Below are 13,685 nucleotides of genomic sequence, written 5' to 3'. Positions count from 1 at the left end.
ATTCATTGACAAGAGAACACTGATCTGTAGCATGAGAACCTGCATAAAGCTCACAGACCATAGTTATCTGATTGACTCAATAGGTGGCTAAAGAATCGACTTTCATAGACAGCGCTTGGAGCTGCGCTGCAATAGCTGTAGCTGCATCAACTTCCAGAATATCTGCTACCTTCCCAGGCATCATCCTTTGAGTTGGGTTTTGATGCTCATTTGCAGCCACAGTCTTAATAAGATTATAAGCCTCAGTAGAGCTTTTGGCCCACAAGGCGCCTCTAGCTGCTGCATCGAGCATAGGCCGAGATTGGGCCCCCAAACCATTATAGAAACCAGTGATCACCATCCAATCAGGCATACCATGATGTGGACACTTTCTCAACATCTCCTTATAGCACTCCCAAGCTTCGCACAAGGATTCTGTAGGCTGCTGCGCAAACTGAGTAAGAGCACTTCTCATAGCCGCAGTTTTCGCCATTGGATAGAACTTTACCAGAAACTTTTGCGCAAGATCTTGCCAAGTAGTGATGGACCCAGCTGGTTCAGAATGTAACCAGTCCTTACCTTTATCCCTCAGAGAGAATGGGAAAAGCCTCATCTTGATAGCCTCATCAGTCACACCATTATATTTGAAAGTACTACAGATCTCGACAAAATTCCTGATGTGCATGTTGGGGTCTTCAGTAGCAGCACCTCCGAAAGAAAATGAATTCTGCACCATCTGAATAGTGCCCGGCTTGATTTCAAAAGTGTTAGCCTGAATAGTCGGATGAAGGATGCTCGACTGAATGTCATCAATTTTAGGCCGAGAAAAGTCCATAAGAGCTGGATTCGCCGGAACTATACGATCACCCATGATTACTGGTTCTTTCTGCTCACTTTCTGTATCCGAATCTTCAAAATCTATTTTCTCGGGAATATCAAGAACTTCGTCTGTCTTCTCAGCCGTATCTAAAGTCCTCTTGCGAGTACGAGAACGTGTTTGCATAAACGCTCGCTAAAGTACGTGAAACACAACTGGAAACAATAAGTAACACGTCTTAATCAATGAGTCCTAATGACCACTGATGGTAAGTACATAAACTAAACAAATACGCCGAGTCCCCGGCAGCGGCGCCAAAAATTTGTTAGAGCGAAAACACACGCTAATAATACACGCAAGTATACGCGTTTACAAGTAATATAGAATACTTTCTAGTTCGTTCCCACATAGACTCAGACTAATTATGTTCAATTACACTCACTCACCAATGTATGATTACTTCTCAATGTCAAGACAATAACACTTAGATTTGATTAACTAATTATTAACTATAATTATCTACGAGAATTAAACACTTAATTGATACTTGAATTAACAATATTAAGCACACATGAAATCACAACTTCATTACTACTTCCTTCAATAGTTATTGTTATTACCCTTAACATGTAACGATGATGATATTAATCGAACAACAAGAAACTGATAAAAGCCAACTTTCGTTGTACTAATACCATTCTACCAAACATCCACAATTAAGATAGAAGTTGAATAGGCATCAATTATGTTGAGACCCACTATGTCTACAAAATTTGACAACATAACGATTTAAGCACAAGTTATTCCTTATGATTACACAGGGTAAGTAAAACGGTTAGAATTACCCACTAATCATGCATACACATACATGAACCTATGCTAGCATGGCAAGTTCTAAACCTCAAGATCCACTGTCGCTTCACAAGAGATTAACACCCTATCCTATATGTTCACGATGCACATAAGACTAATAAGCACAACCAATACTAGATATCATACAATCATCACACACTAAGGTATTAAACAACTAACTAAAGAATTCTATAGTAAATCCGTTACGACCCCATGATCACGATTAGCCCATGATTGAACTCATAGTCACCATGGGTTCATATGAAAACATGATAATAACACACGAGAATAACTAAATAAACTACTTATATTAAACCAGAGTACGTCACAAGAGTAAATAGGTTCAAAGTAAAGAAAACTAGCATCCACTGTTATAACGAATAAAAGAATCACAAGAAACTATGCTTCCTCTTCGTTGTGGTGTGCTAAAACGGTCTTCTCCCTTATCTCCTCGCTCCTCGATTGATACTACGATTCAACACACGTGAAACGTCTCTGAAATCTACTTATATAGAAGCCCCACAATTCCCAGCTATCCAAAAAGTTAGAAGTCCAGCAGAATAAGAACTCTAAAAATTAGAATTTAAATTCACGCCCCTGAGCGGCCGCTCAGCATTCCTGAGCGGGCGCCCAGCTTCCTGAGTAGCCGCTCAGCCAGGCTGAGCGGGCGCCCAGACCCTTTCTGGAAAAAATCTTTATTTTGCTCCCGTTCTTCCCTGCATTCTGCTCCTATCTTCCCACTTACAATGCCAAGTACATAATAAGGCTTATTCTTGATGAAATCTCTCCACAAATGCAAGTAATACCCTGAAATGCACAAACACTAGAAAAATGCATCAAATACGCAAAATACTTGATTTCAAGACATCAATTTAAGCTATTATAAGACGTTCTAAGTGGTATAATATGTCACTTATCATCTAAGAAGTGACATAGTGAGGATGATATCATCAAAGAAGGAGATATTTTTGTTTAGATGAATTATAGCCAAGTAAATTATCCTTGATTAAGCCAAGGTTAAGCTTAACCAAGTCTATTTTACCACACATTAAATAATTAAACAAAACAAGAAGCATTTCTCCCATTTCTTCATTTCATGCTCTCGGATTCTTCATGTAACCAATGAAGAAAAAATCCAAACTCAAGCTCCACTGTGACGGCCTCAACCCCGGGATCAGGAGTTGACATCACGAACAACAATAAACCATAAATATAATACAACCAAACTTATAATATTATCGAACACGGCCCTCTTACCAAGATCTTTATCAGGTTTAAGTATGAATCAGGCTACTCAATTATTACACCACTATTTATTTAAATAAGTCTGATACACATACACCTATAGCAACTCAACGGACTTACAATTGGTCTAACTTAAACTACCTCGTAAGATCCTGTTATATATATATATATATATAACATTTTGCAAGGGTGAGCAATCAATTTCTTAGCAGTACCAATATATGAATTAAAGAATATAAAACATTATGTTAAACAGTTATAGGAACAGAAATCATAAATCATTCATGCTTTAAAATCAGGATAACATGTAAAACCGGATATCAACAACTAACATGCTCTTTAAAATATAACATTAATCACGTGTTGTGTAGATACCATAGTCTAATTTTAGCATGCTATTTCCATTTCCAAATCAATTGTTCTATTACAGGAACTAAAACCAAAACCATTTATTCCGTTACGGGAACCACAAAACCATAATTAGATATATTGGACGTTCACAGGTGAAGATAACCGATCATTCTATCAACACCTAACGGCTCCATCTGCTATCCCATAATAAATGTTCCGGAACTTAGAGACTAGCTAGGTCTCTAACATGCTGGACTAATCGGTTTAAGCAGGGCACGCAACTGACTTAACCTCTTACGCTACCCACGCTGGGCCGTTACCAAATAACGGGCCTCTTACGCAACTCCAATATCTGATTCATTTTATCCAGTTTTCAAATCCATTTGTACCTATGTCTTTTAAAAAAAATTTATATCACAACACATTTCAAAACCTTTTCCAATATCACTCATAGTTTAGAGATAGGCATTTCAGAAGTTACTTTTCCCCTAAAACAAGATTTAAACAAAAACATTAATAATAACAGGGGATACGTAACTTAAAACGTTTTGTTCCAATACAAAATTTAAATCAACAGTTCATTCATATATATTACTGAACCATAAACGATATGGTCAGAGGTACTTTCCTTGCTAAGCTTTAGCTACTGAACACTAGGTTACTCTTAGACTGACTTCGGGGCCCGAGTCTTTTGACTGGATACCCTAAATTAGACGATCATTTATGCTTGACATATCCTCACTATACATTCTACCATTTACGATAACACATCCCAACTCATATTATACGCACTATCTCAATACACAGAACAAATAGGGCTCACGTACTTGAAATTCGGTTCAAAGATTATTTTCGGAAAATACGTATAACCGTCATTTCAGGAAAATAGGGTCATTGAATTATTTTGCAAAATATTTCACGACGATACGAAAGTAGATTTCATAAAATCTTTGTAATTATATAATTATATATATTTGATTGGTATTCCTGAAAATTACAGGATACATTCCCGTATTTCTGAAATTAATTTTTCGGAAATCGGGCAGCGTTTCCTCTATTTATCGAACTACCAGTCAAAATCATATTGACGCAATCAATCACAACCAACGCAATTCACAACCCAATTACCTACGTACTACTTTTATATACAACGACTAATTTACGTTTCGAAAAATAATTTTATAAACTAAATAATATTTTGTAATTGTAGGACTCAGAATAAATCTCACGGTCCACCGTCTGCTCGCCGAAACTTATCGCCGACGACGGCAAAATTTGGTGGTACCCGTTTATTTCGGGCGTCCTATGTGAATTCCACCGATGATAAAATAATTTAACGCACCAAAATACCAATTAATTTCATTAGAAATTTCAGGAAAAAAATTAAATTCAAACAGGCACGCGCACACGCGTGTACTTTACCAAAACAGAACAGGACAGCTGGAAAACAAGACAGACCAGCCGGGAAAAAAAGAAGGGTGGGCAGTGATTACTAACAGAGCCGCAGAGAAACTCCGTGAAGAGGTAACAGCGGGAACTCAAGGCAGGGAAATAAACAGAAGGAGGAATAGAGATGGGGGAGGGGAGAGAAATCGAGGGAGTAGGAGTGCTGGAGAGAGGAGAGATCAAGAGAGATGGATTGAGAGAGACACATGGGAGAATGAGAGATGCGGGGGCTAGGTTTGGTGTGTGTGTGTTTTATTTATTTATTTATTTTTAAATAAAAATAATCATCTGCTGCCACATTTATGCATGCAAAATATCCTTTTGACACGTACAAATAATAGTGCCACACATCTCTAATTCTACTAACAAGCCCCAATTTCGACCTGCATTACGCTGTTTGACAAACCAACTTACGGGTAAAAATAACCCGAAAAATTACCAAAATAATTTTAAAATTCTAGTAATATTTAAAAACTAATAAATTAGAATTTTCATAATTTTTGAAATATTTTTGAATTTAACATTGGACCCACAATTAAATACAATCAGAAAATCATTTAGGGAGAAATAATTAATAAAAATTATTTTCTAAATTTTATAAATTCCTACAAATAATTATTGAAATTATAAAGCCATAAAAATAATTTTAAAGATAATTTCAATATTTATGAAAATAAATCTTCAATAAAACCCCTTTTAAAATTAGAAACAAAATAATACGACTCGGATATTAATAAGATAAACAATTCTCGAACACAACTGAGTCAAACAAAATTAATATTAATACAACACATAGCTGGAAAAGGCATATCATATTTTTATTTATTTAATATTTACATTTTAAAAAATATAATAATACAGATCGTTATAACATTCCCCCTTAAAAAGATTATGTCATCAGAATCTTACCTAACCAAATAAATGGGGATATTTGTCAAGGATATCTGACTCTAACTCCCAAGTAGACTCTTCTACACGAGGATTCCTCCAAAGTACTTTCACTATAAAAATAGACTTATTTCTAAGAACTCACTCTTTACGATCTAGGATCTGCATTGGCTGCTCCACGTAGGACAAATCTGGTTGAAGCTCGATTAGATCATACTAAATGACTTGGTTAGAATCAATGATATACTTTTTTAACATAGAGACGTGGAACACACTATGAATATGTTGCAGATGCGGCGGAAACACTAACTCATAGGCAACCTTACCTACTTTCTTCAGAACTTCAAACGATCCGATATATCTAGGATTTAGCTTACCTTTCTGACCAAATCTAACTAACCATTTCCAAGGTGAGACTTTCAGCAATACCAATGATGAAACCTCTATATCCATATACTTTCGATATAAATCTGCATTCTTTCTTTATCTATCCTGAGCTGCTTCTAACCTTTTACGAATTAATACTATTGCTTCCCTAGTTTGTTGAACTAACTCAGGACCTAACTACTTTTTTTCCTAATTTCATCCCAATAAAGTGGGGATCTACACTTCCATCCATACAAAGCTTCATAGGGTGGCATTGCAATACTGGCATGCTAGCTAATATTATAAAAAAATATTATTAACGGTAAGTGATCACCCAGTTCCCTTTAAAATCCAACACACATACTCTCCACATATCTTCAATCGTTTGAATCATCCTCTCACTCTGACCGTCTGTCTGGGAATGATAGGTGGTACTAATATTTAACTTAGTCCCCAAAAATTCCTGAAATTTTGTCCAAAATCTCGAGTTAAACCTTGGGTCTCGATAAGACACAATTGAGACATGAACTCCATGCTTGGTCACAATTTTATCTAAATACATCTTAACTAACTTATCCCAAGACTATTTTTCATTAATCGGAAGGAAATGTTCAGACTTGGTTAACCCATCAATAATTACCCAAATAGCATCATGATTCAATTTAGTCTTTGGTAATCCTACTACAAAATTCATTTCAATTTCCTCCCATTTCCACTATACGATCTCTAAGGGTTGTAACAATCCACTCGGCCTTTGATGTTCTGCCTTTACCTTTTGGCACGTAACCCAATCAGCTATCTCCCTCTTCATTCTTGGTCACCAAAAGTTCTTCTTTAGGTCTTGATATATCTTCGTACTTCCAGGGTGACCTGGAATTGTGAGCTTTTCACAGAATCTCATTTTTAGCTCAGTCATATTAGGGATCCATATTCTTGAAGAAAATCTAAACACACCTTTGCTGTCTTTTTTAGTATAAATTTATTCTCCAGTTAAACTATCTAATCCTTGATCCAATACCTCTTCCTGACACCTCTTAATCTTTTCCATCAGTTCTAGCTGGAAAGTAATATAATACAATTGCTCTTGGTTATCTCTTGATATCTTTACTTCAATCTTCAACTTCTCCAATTCTTTTACCAATTCCTCAGCAATCTTAATCACATTCCATCTTTCTTTTTTGCTCAAGGCATCTGCCACTATATTGGCTTTGCCTGGGTAATAGTTAATGAAACAACCGTAATCCATAATCAATTCTAACCATCTCCTCTATCTCATATTTAGATCTTTTTGTGTGAATATGTACTTTAAGCTCTTATGGTCCGTGTAGATATCGCACCTTCCTCCATATAGGTAATGTCTCTACAGCTTCAACGCAAACACCATTGCTGCCAACTCCAAATTATGCACTGATTACTTCCGCTCATGAGGTTTTAGCTGTCTAGATGCATGGGCAATAACTTTATCATGTTGCATCAACATACAACCTAAACCCTTTAAAGAAGCATAACTATAGATCACAAAGTTTCTCATTTTTTTATGGTAATGCTAACACTGGAGCCGTCACCAATCTCTTCTTCAACTCTTGGAAGCTTTCATCACATTTATCAGTCCAAAAAAACTTCTCATTCTTTCTAGTCATCTTAGTCAATGGAGTCGCAATCTTAGCAAAATCTTTTACAAATCTTCAATAATACCCCGCAAATCCAAGAAAACTCCTAACTTCCGTCGGGGTCTTCGGTTGTTCCTACTTGGACACAGCTTCAATCTTGACAGGATCCACCTTGATACCGTCCTTACCCACCACATGACCTAAAAACTGAATTTCATCCAACCAAAAATTCATACTTTGTAAACTTAGCATACAATTGCTTCTCTCGTAGCCTTTCAAGGCAATCCTCAAGTGTTCTGCATGGTCCTCCTTAGTTTTTGAATAAATTAGGATGTCATCAATAAATACAATCACAAACTTATCCAAATACTCCTTATACATCCTGTTCATTAAATGCATATAGGCGGCTGGTGCTTTTGTTAATCCAAATGACATTACTAGAAACTCATAATGTCCATATCTTGTTCTAAACACAGTCTTTGGTATGTCTTCAGGCTTAATCTTCAACTAATGATAGCCCGATCTTAAGTTAATCTTCAAAAAATAACACGCTCCCTTAAGTTGGTCAAATAGGTCATCAATCCTGGGTAGAGGATACTTGTTCTTGATGGTCAACTTATTTAATTCTCGTTAATCAATACACGACCTCATACTTCCATCCCTCTTCTTTACAAACAACACTGGGGCACCCCACGGGGATACACTTGATCTAATCACTCTCGTATCCAACAATTCCTGAAGTTTCTTAGCCAATTCCTTCATTTCCATTGGAGCCATACGACACGGAGCCTTTGAAACTAGTTCTGCCCCGGGTACTAAGTCAATAGAAAATTCTATCTCAAGATTGGGTGGTGATAAGTGGATTTTATATCTACTTGGAACGCTTCATTACAGGCTTAAGTTGGTGTTTTGGACTCAAGTTATTGGTATTTTTGATGTGTTTTTGCATTTCAGGCATCAGTTAAAGGAAGAAAGAATCTTTTCAAAGAATTATTCTGAAAAAAGATCAGAATTGGAATCCTAGACCATTATTAAGTTGTAGAGAATCTCGTTAGCTTCGCGTAGGCAGTTGAATTGCCTAATTCTGACGAGTAGAACTCAAGATATGGCCAAAAGAAGTATCAGCAGAAAAGTACAAAAGTCAGGCGCGACCGCCCCAGAAACCAGCGCGCCCGCGCCGACTTTCTGCCAAAACCAGCGCGCCCGCCCCCAAAACCAGCGCGTCCGCGCGGCCTTTTTTGCCCCAGAATCCTGATTTTAGTAGAATTTGATGATTTTGAGGGTCCAGATCATCCTGGGGCCTATATATACCAATAAAAAGAGGTATTTAAAAACAAAGAGGCCTGGGAGAGCAATAAGAAGACCTAGAGAGCACGAGAAGGCTACGAAGAAGAAGACTTTTGTTTTCTTTGATTTAGTTGATACTTGGATGCTTGTTTTTGATTTGTTCTTGAACCCTAGTACTCTTATATTGTTTATTATCATGCTTTCATTAGAACCCATGGTGATGATGAGTTCGATTATGAACTAATCGTTATCGTGGGGTTCTAGCGGATTTATTTATGGATTTCTTTAGTTAAATTATTTCGATACCTTAGTGTCTGGTGATTGTATGATAACCTAGTATAGGTTGTGCTTATTCGTCTTATGTGCGTAGCTAACATATAATATAGCATGTTAATCTCTATTGAAGCGACATTGAATATAGGGATTTAGAACTTGCCATGCTAGCATAGGTTCATGTATTTATTATGCATGATTCATAGGTAATTTTAACCATCTTACTTGCCCTATATAATCATGATAGATACTTGTTCATTAAACCTTTAATGTTGTCAAATTCTATAGACATATAGGGTCTCAACATAATTGGTGTCTATTTAGCTTCTATCTCTTTTGTGGATGTCTGGTAGTAGGGTATTCATACAACAAAAGTTGGCATTTACTAGTTTCGTGTTATCTAATTAGTGTCATCACCATTGCATGCTAAGGTTAAGAACAATGACTTTGAATGAAGTAGTAATGAAGTTAGAATCCCATGTTTGTCTTATATAAGTAATTCAACCTCAATTCTTTTAGTTAATGCTATTTAGTATAGTCTCTTAGTTTAATCAAAACCCAATTTGTTATTTGTCTTAGTATTGAGCGATAACCATACATTATTGCATAGGTGCATAAATTGAACTTAACCTAAACCAGTCTCTGTGGGAATGAATTTGATTTATATCTTATACTACTTGCGAACGCGTATACTTGCATGAATTTTAGCACGTATTTTCGCCCTAACAAGTTTTTGGCTCCGCTGTCGGGGACTCGGTGTTAATTTTTAATTTATGTGCTTGTCATCAGTGGTCGTTAAAGTTCACTGACTAGGATTCTTTTACTTTCACGGTTTATTTGTTTGTGTTTTAGGTACTCATTATAATGGGAGATCCAATAGCACGAGCGAAAGCCTTGATGGATTTTTCTCAACCCAAGATCAATGATATTTAATCTAGCATTGTCAGGCCAGCTATCGCAGCTAATACCTTTGAGATCAAGCCTGGCATAATTCAATGGGTGCAGAATTTAATCCAGTTTGGGGGTTCTCCAACGGAAGATCCCAATATGCACATTAGGGATTTCATTGAGATATGCGATACCTTCAAGTTCAACGGTGTTTCTAAAGATGCTGTGAAGCTGAGACTATACCCATTCTCTCTGAGGGACAAGGCTAAGAGCTGGTTACACTGTCTACCAGCTGGTTCGATTACTACTTGGGAAGATCTTGCTCAAAAGTTTCTCACTAAATTCTTCCCTATGGCAAAGACAGCTGCAATCAGGAATGCTCTTACTCAATTTGCGCAGCAAATGGGAGAATCTCTATGTGAAGCTTGGGGGTGCTACAAGGAGATGCTTAGGAAGTGTCCTCATCATGGAATGCCTGATTGGATGATCATCAATTGTTTTTATAATGGTTTGGGAGCACAGTCCAGACCCATGCTCGATGCAGCATCAGGTGGAGCCTTATGGGCTAAGAGTTACGATGAAGCTTATGATCTAATTGAATTGATGGCTACTACTGAATATGAGTATCCAACTCAGAGATTGCCACAGGGTAAGGTAGCAGGAGTTCTTGAAATGGATACAGCTATGACTATCACTGCTCAACTAAGGCTGTTGTCTAAGAAGATCGATTCTCTGGATAACTATGGTGTTAATCAGATAACCAGTGTTTGTGAGATGTGTGCAGGTTTGCATGCGACGGAGCAGTGCACTATATCTAGTGAATCGGCTCAGTTTGCGAGCAAATTTTAGAGATTGCAGCAACCAGTTCCAGACACTTATCATCTTGACAACTGGAATCATCCTAACTTCAGCTGGAGCAACAATCAGAATGTGGTATAACAGCCTTATTAGCAATTTGGACCCAATCAATTCAACCCTCCGGGTTTTCAGTAACAATTTACACCAAGACAACAACTCCAACTTCAACAACAAACTCATGATGCAGGTCAATCTTCAAATGAAAAATATGAATTGGAGGAGTTGCGACTTATGTGCAAAAACCAGGCTCTTATATGCCAAAACCAGGCTGTTTCTATCAAGACTCTGGAGAACCAGATAGGACAAATTACTAAAGCCTTATTGAATCGACTACCAGGAATGCTTTCTAGTGATGCAGAAGTTCTAGGCAAGAGGGAAGGAGAAGAGCAGGTTAAGGGAATTACATTGAGGTTTGGGAAGGTCACAAGCAGTGAAAAATCTCAAGTTCTAGAATCTGAAGTTTTGGCTGAAGAAGATGTGCAGAAGGAAGTAGAAGTGGAATTAAGGAAGAAAACTGTGGAACACACTCCTCCTGAGGGTAATACAGGGGAGAAACAGGTCTATCCTCCACCTCCTTTTCATAAAAGGATACAGAAGCAGAAGTTGGATAAGCAATTTGCTAAGTTTCTGGAGGTGTTCAAGAAACTTCATATCAACATACCTTTCGCTGAAGCTCTTGAACAGATGCCTAGCTATGCGAGGTTTATGAAAGGTATTCTCTCTCAGAAAATGAAACTCGATGACTTAGAGACTGTTGCTCTTACGGAGGAATGCAGTGTTGTGCTATAACAGAAGTTGCCTCCGAAGCTTAAAGATCCTGGAAGCTTCACTATTCCTTGCACCGTCGGAAACTTGTCTTTAGACAAGTGTTTATGTGACTTGGGAGCTAGCATCAATATTATGCCCTTGTCTATCTTCAAGAAGCTTGGTCTACCTGATCCGAAGCCGACATATATGTCCTTGCAGTTAGCCGATCGTTCTATTATATATCCACGAGGCATTGTGGATGATGTCTTGGTTAAGGTGGACAAACTCATCTTCCCTGCTAATTTTGTAATTCTGGATTTTGAGGAAGATGAGAAGATTCCCATCATCTTGGAGAGACCATTCTTAGCTACTGGCCGAACTATGATCGATGTGCAAAGAGGAGAGCTTATGATGAAGGTTCACTATCAAAAGGTCACTTTTAGTGTGTTCAAGGCAATAAAGTTACCCACGACTAAAGAGGAATGCTTTAAAGTAGAGATGGTCGATTCTGTAGTGAATTCAGAGCCTGAGCAATTGCCAAAGTCATATACCTTAGAGAGATCCTTAATAGGGGAACCAGTTATTGAAGTTGAAGAAGGAGCAGAGCAAATGCAGGTTTTGAATGCACCTACGTGGAAGAGGAAGTTGGATATGCCATTCGATTCTCTTGCATTAGCAGAGCTAAAAATTTCTCAGGAGCTTTTTGAACCATCTATTGAAAAATCTCCCACACTTGAGCTCAACCGACTTCCAGATCATTTGAGTTATTCATTCTTAGGTGCACCCCATGAAAAGGGGTTGGGATATATTTTTGATGATGTAGAGAGTGGTTGGACGGATCTTCCCGTGCCTACAGAGGGTTCTTCTCATGTGCAGCAGGTAGTTGATAGGACTGGTATTAGTGATGAGCAATATAGGCGAGTGACTAGGCGTATGGAGGCCATGCACAACATTCACCATCATTTTGCTGCAGATTTAACACACGCTCTCGGTGCTATTGTCTGAGACACTGGTGTCGAGGTTGATGGGCCACCTAATCCTCCACTCGAGGAGGGTGATCTTTCCGACGACTAGGTATGCCTGAAATCCTTATTATTGCATTCAATGAAACATTGAAAATTTTAAGGTTGGGGGTGATAATGTAAGGATTAGTTTGTGCGTGTCCATATAGTTCATATAGATTCATGTTGCATATAGTTATATTTCATTCGTAGTATTGAATGATTGTTCATATTGGACATATTTGTTTGTTTTTTATGTGATTTTATATAGTTGCATTTGCATGCATATTTAGCATGATCCCTTAAGATGAACTATTTTTGATTGATAAGTTGATGTTCATTTGAGTGCGGTGATGACAAATAGAGGGATGTTTAAGTCTTAATGAATTGATTTGCATGCCAAAAAAAAAATCACAAAGTCTTATAGGGTTGCTTTTGATCTAGATCATGATCATACTTGTTTGCTATTGAGATTTAATCACTTTGTTATATTTAGAATTTGTGATATTCTCGTAATGATGTAAAAACACTGATTTTTAAACTAGAGAAAAATAGGATTTCATTGCTAGTTGTTGTAAGGCTAGGCGTCAAATGGCTAGTAGCTGGCACATAGTTTTATGAGTAGTCTAGGGTTGAATGAGATGGAGCGAAACGCACTCATTCAGAAATTGTTGAAAGAAAGAAAAAAGAAAAGAAAAAAAGAGAGAAAAAAAAGAAAAGGAAAAAAATATGTGTTTATGCATAATTGATCAAGAGTGGGCTCTTTAATACTCGAGTTATTAAGTTCTAGGGGACTTTGTGCCTAGTGACCTAAGGCTTTTATAGTTTGGGATCCGCTAACCTAACGCTCACTACATGGGTATTATTTTATAAGTCTTTTAGGACCTCATTCATTGCACGGTCAAGTAAGCATCTTTGTTATATGTTCAATAATAGCATGAATCCTTGTATAACTCTAGTAGAAAGGAGGTGTTGTGAGTCATTATGCTTTTAACGTCTATTCTAGTTATAAACTTGTGATTGTTTTGATGAAAGATAAGTTATGGTTATTGATCTAGTATCGAGAGTAAATCTGTT

The 13,685-nt window shown here is 37.3% G+C and overlaps 2 non-coding genes across 2 annotated transcripts; one reads left to right on the top strand and one right to left on the bottom strand.

Moving 5' to 3' along the window:
• Nucleotides 1–350: 350 nt before the first annotated feature.
• On the top strand, nt 351–457 carry LOC141687993 (small nucleolar RNA R71). The gene has a single exon (XR_012561464.1). It is a non-coding gene; the product is annotated as a small nucleolar RNA R71 (small nucleolar RNA).
• A 9,911-nt stretch (nt 458–10,368) lies between these two features.
• LOC141688451 (small nucleolar RNA R71) lies at nt 10,369–10,475 on the bottom strand. Its single transcript, XR_012561893.1, has one exon. It is a non-coding gene; the product is annotated as a small nucleolar RNA R71 (small nucleolar RNA).
• Between the last annotated feature and the right edge of the window lie 3,210 nt (nt 10,476–13,685).

This window comes from Apium graveolens, chromosome 9 (assembly GCF_009905375.1).
Source record: "Apium graveolens cultivar Ventura chromosome 9, ASM990537v1, whole genome shotgun sequence".
Classification (NCBI taxonomy): Eukaryota; Viridiplantae; Streptophyta; class Magnoliopsida; order Apiales; family Apiaceae; genus Apium; species Apium graveolens.
Note: the sequence above shows the minus strand (reverse complement) of the source record. Positions and strands in the feature narration are given on the sequence as shown.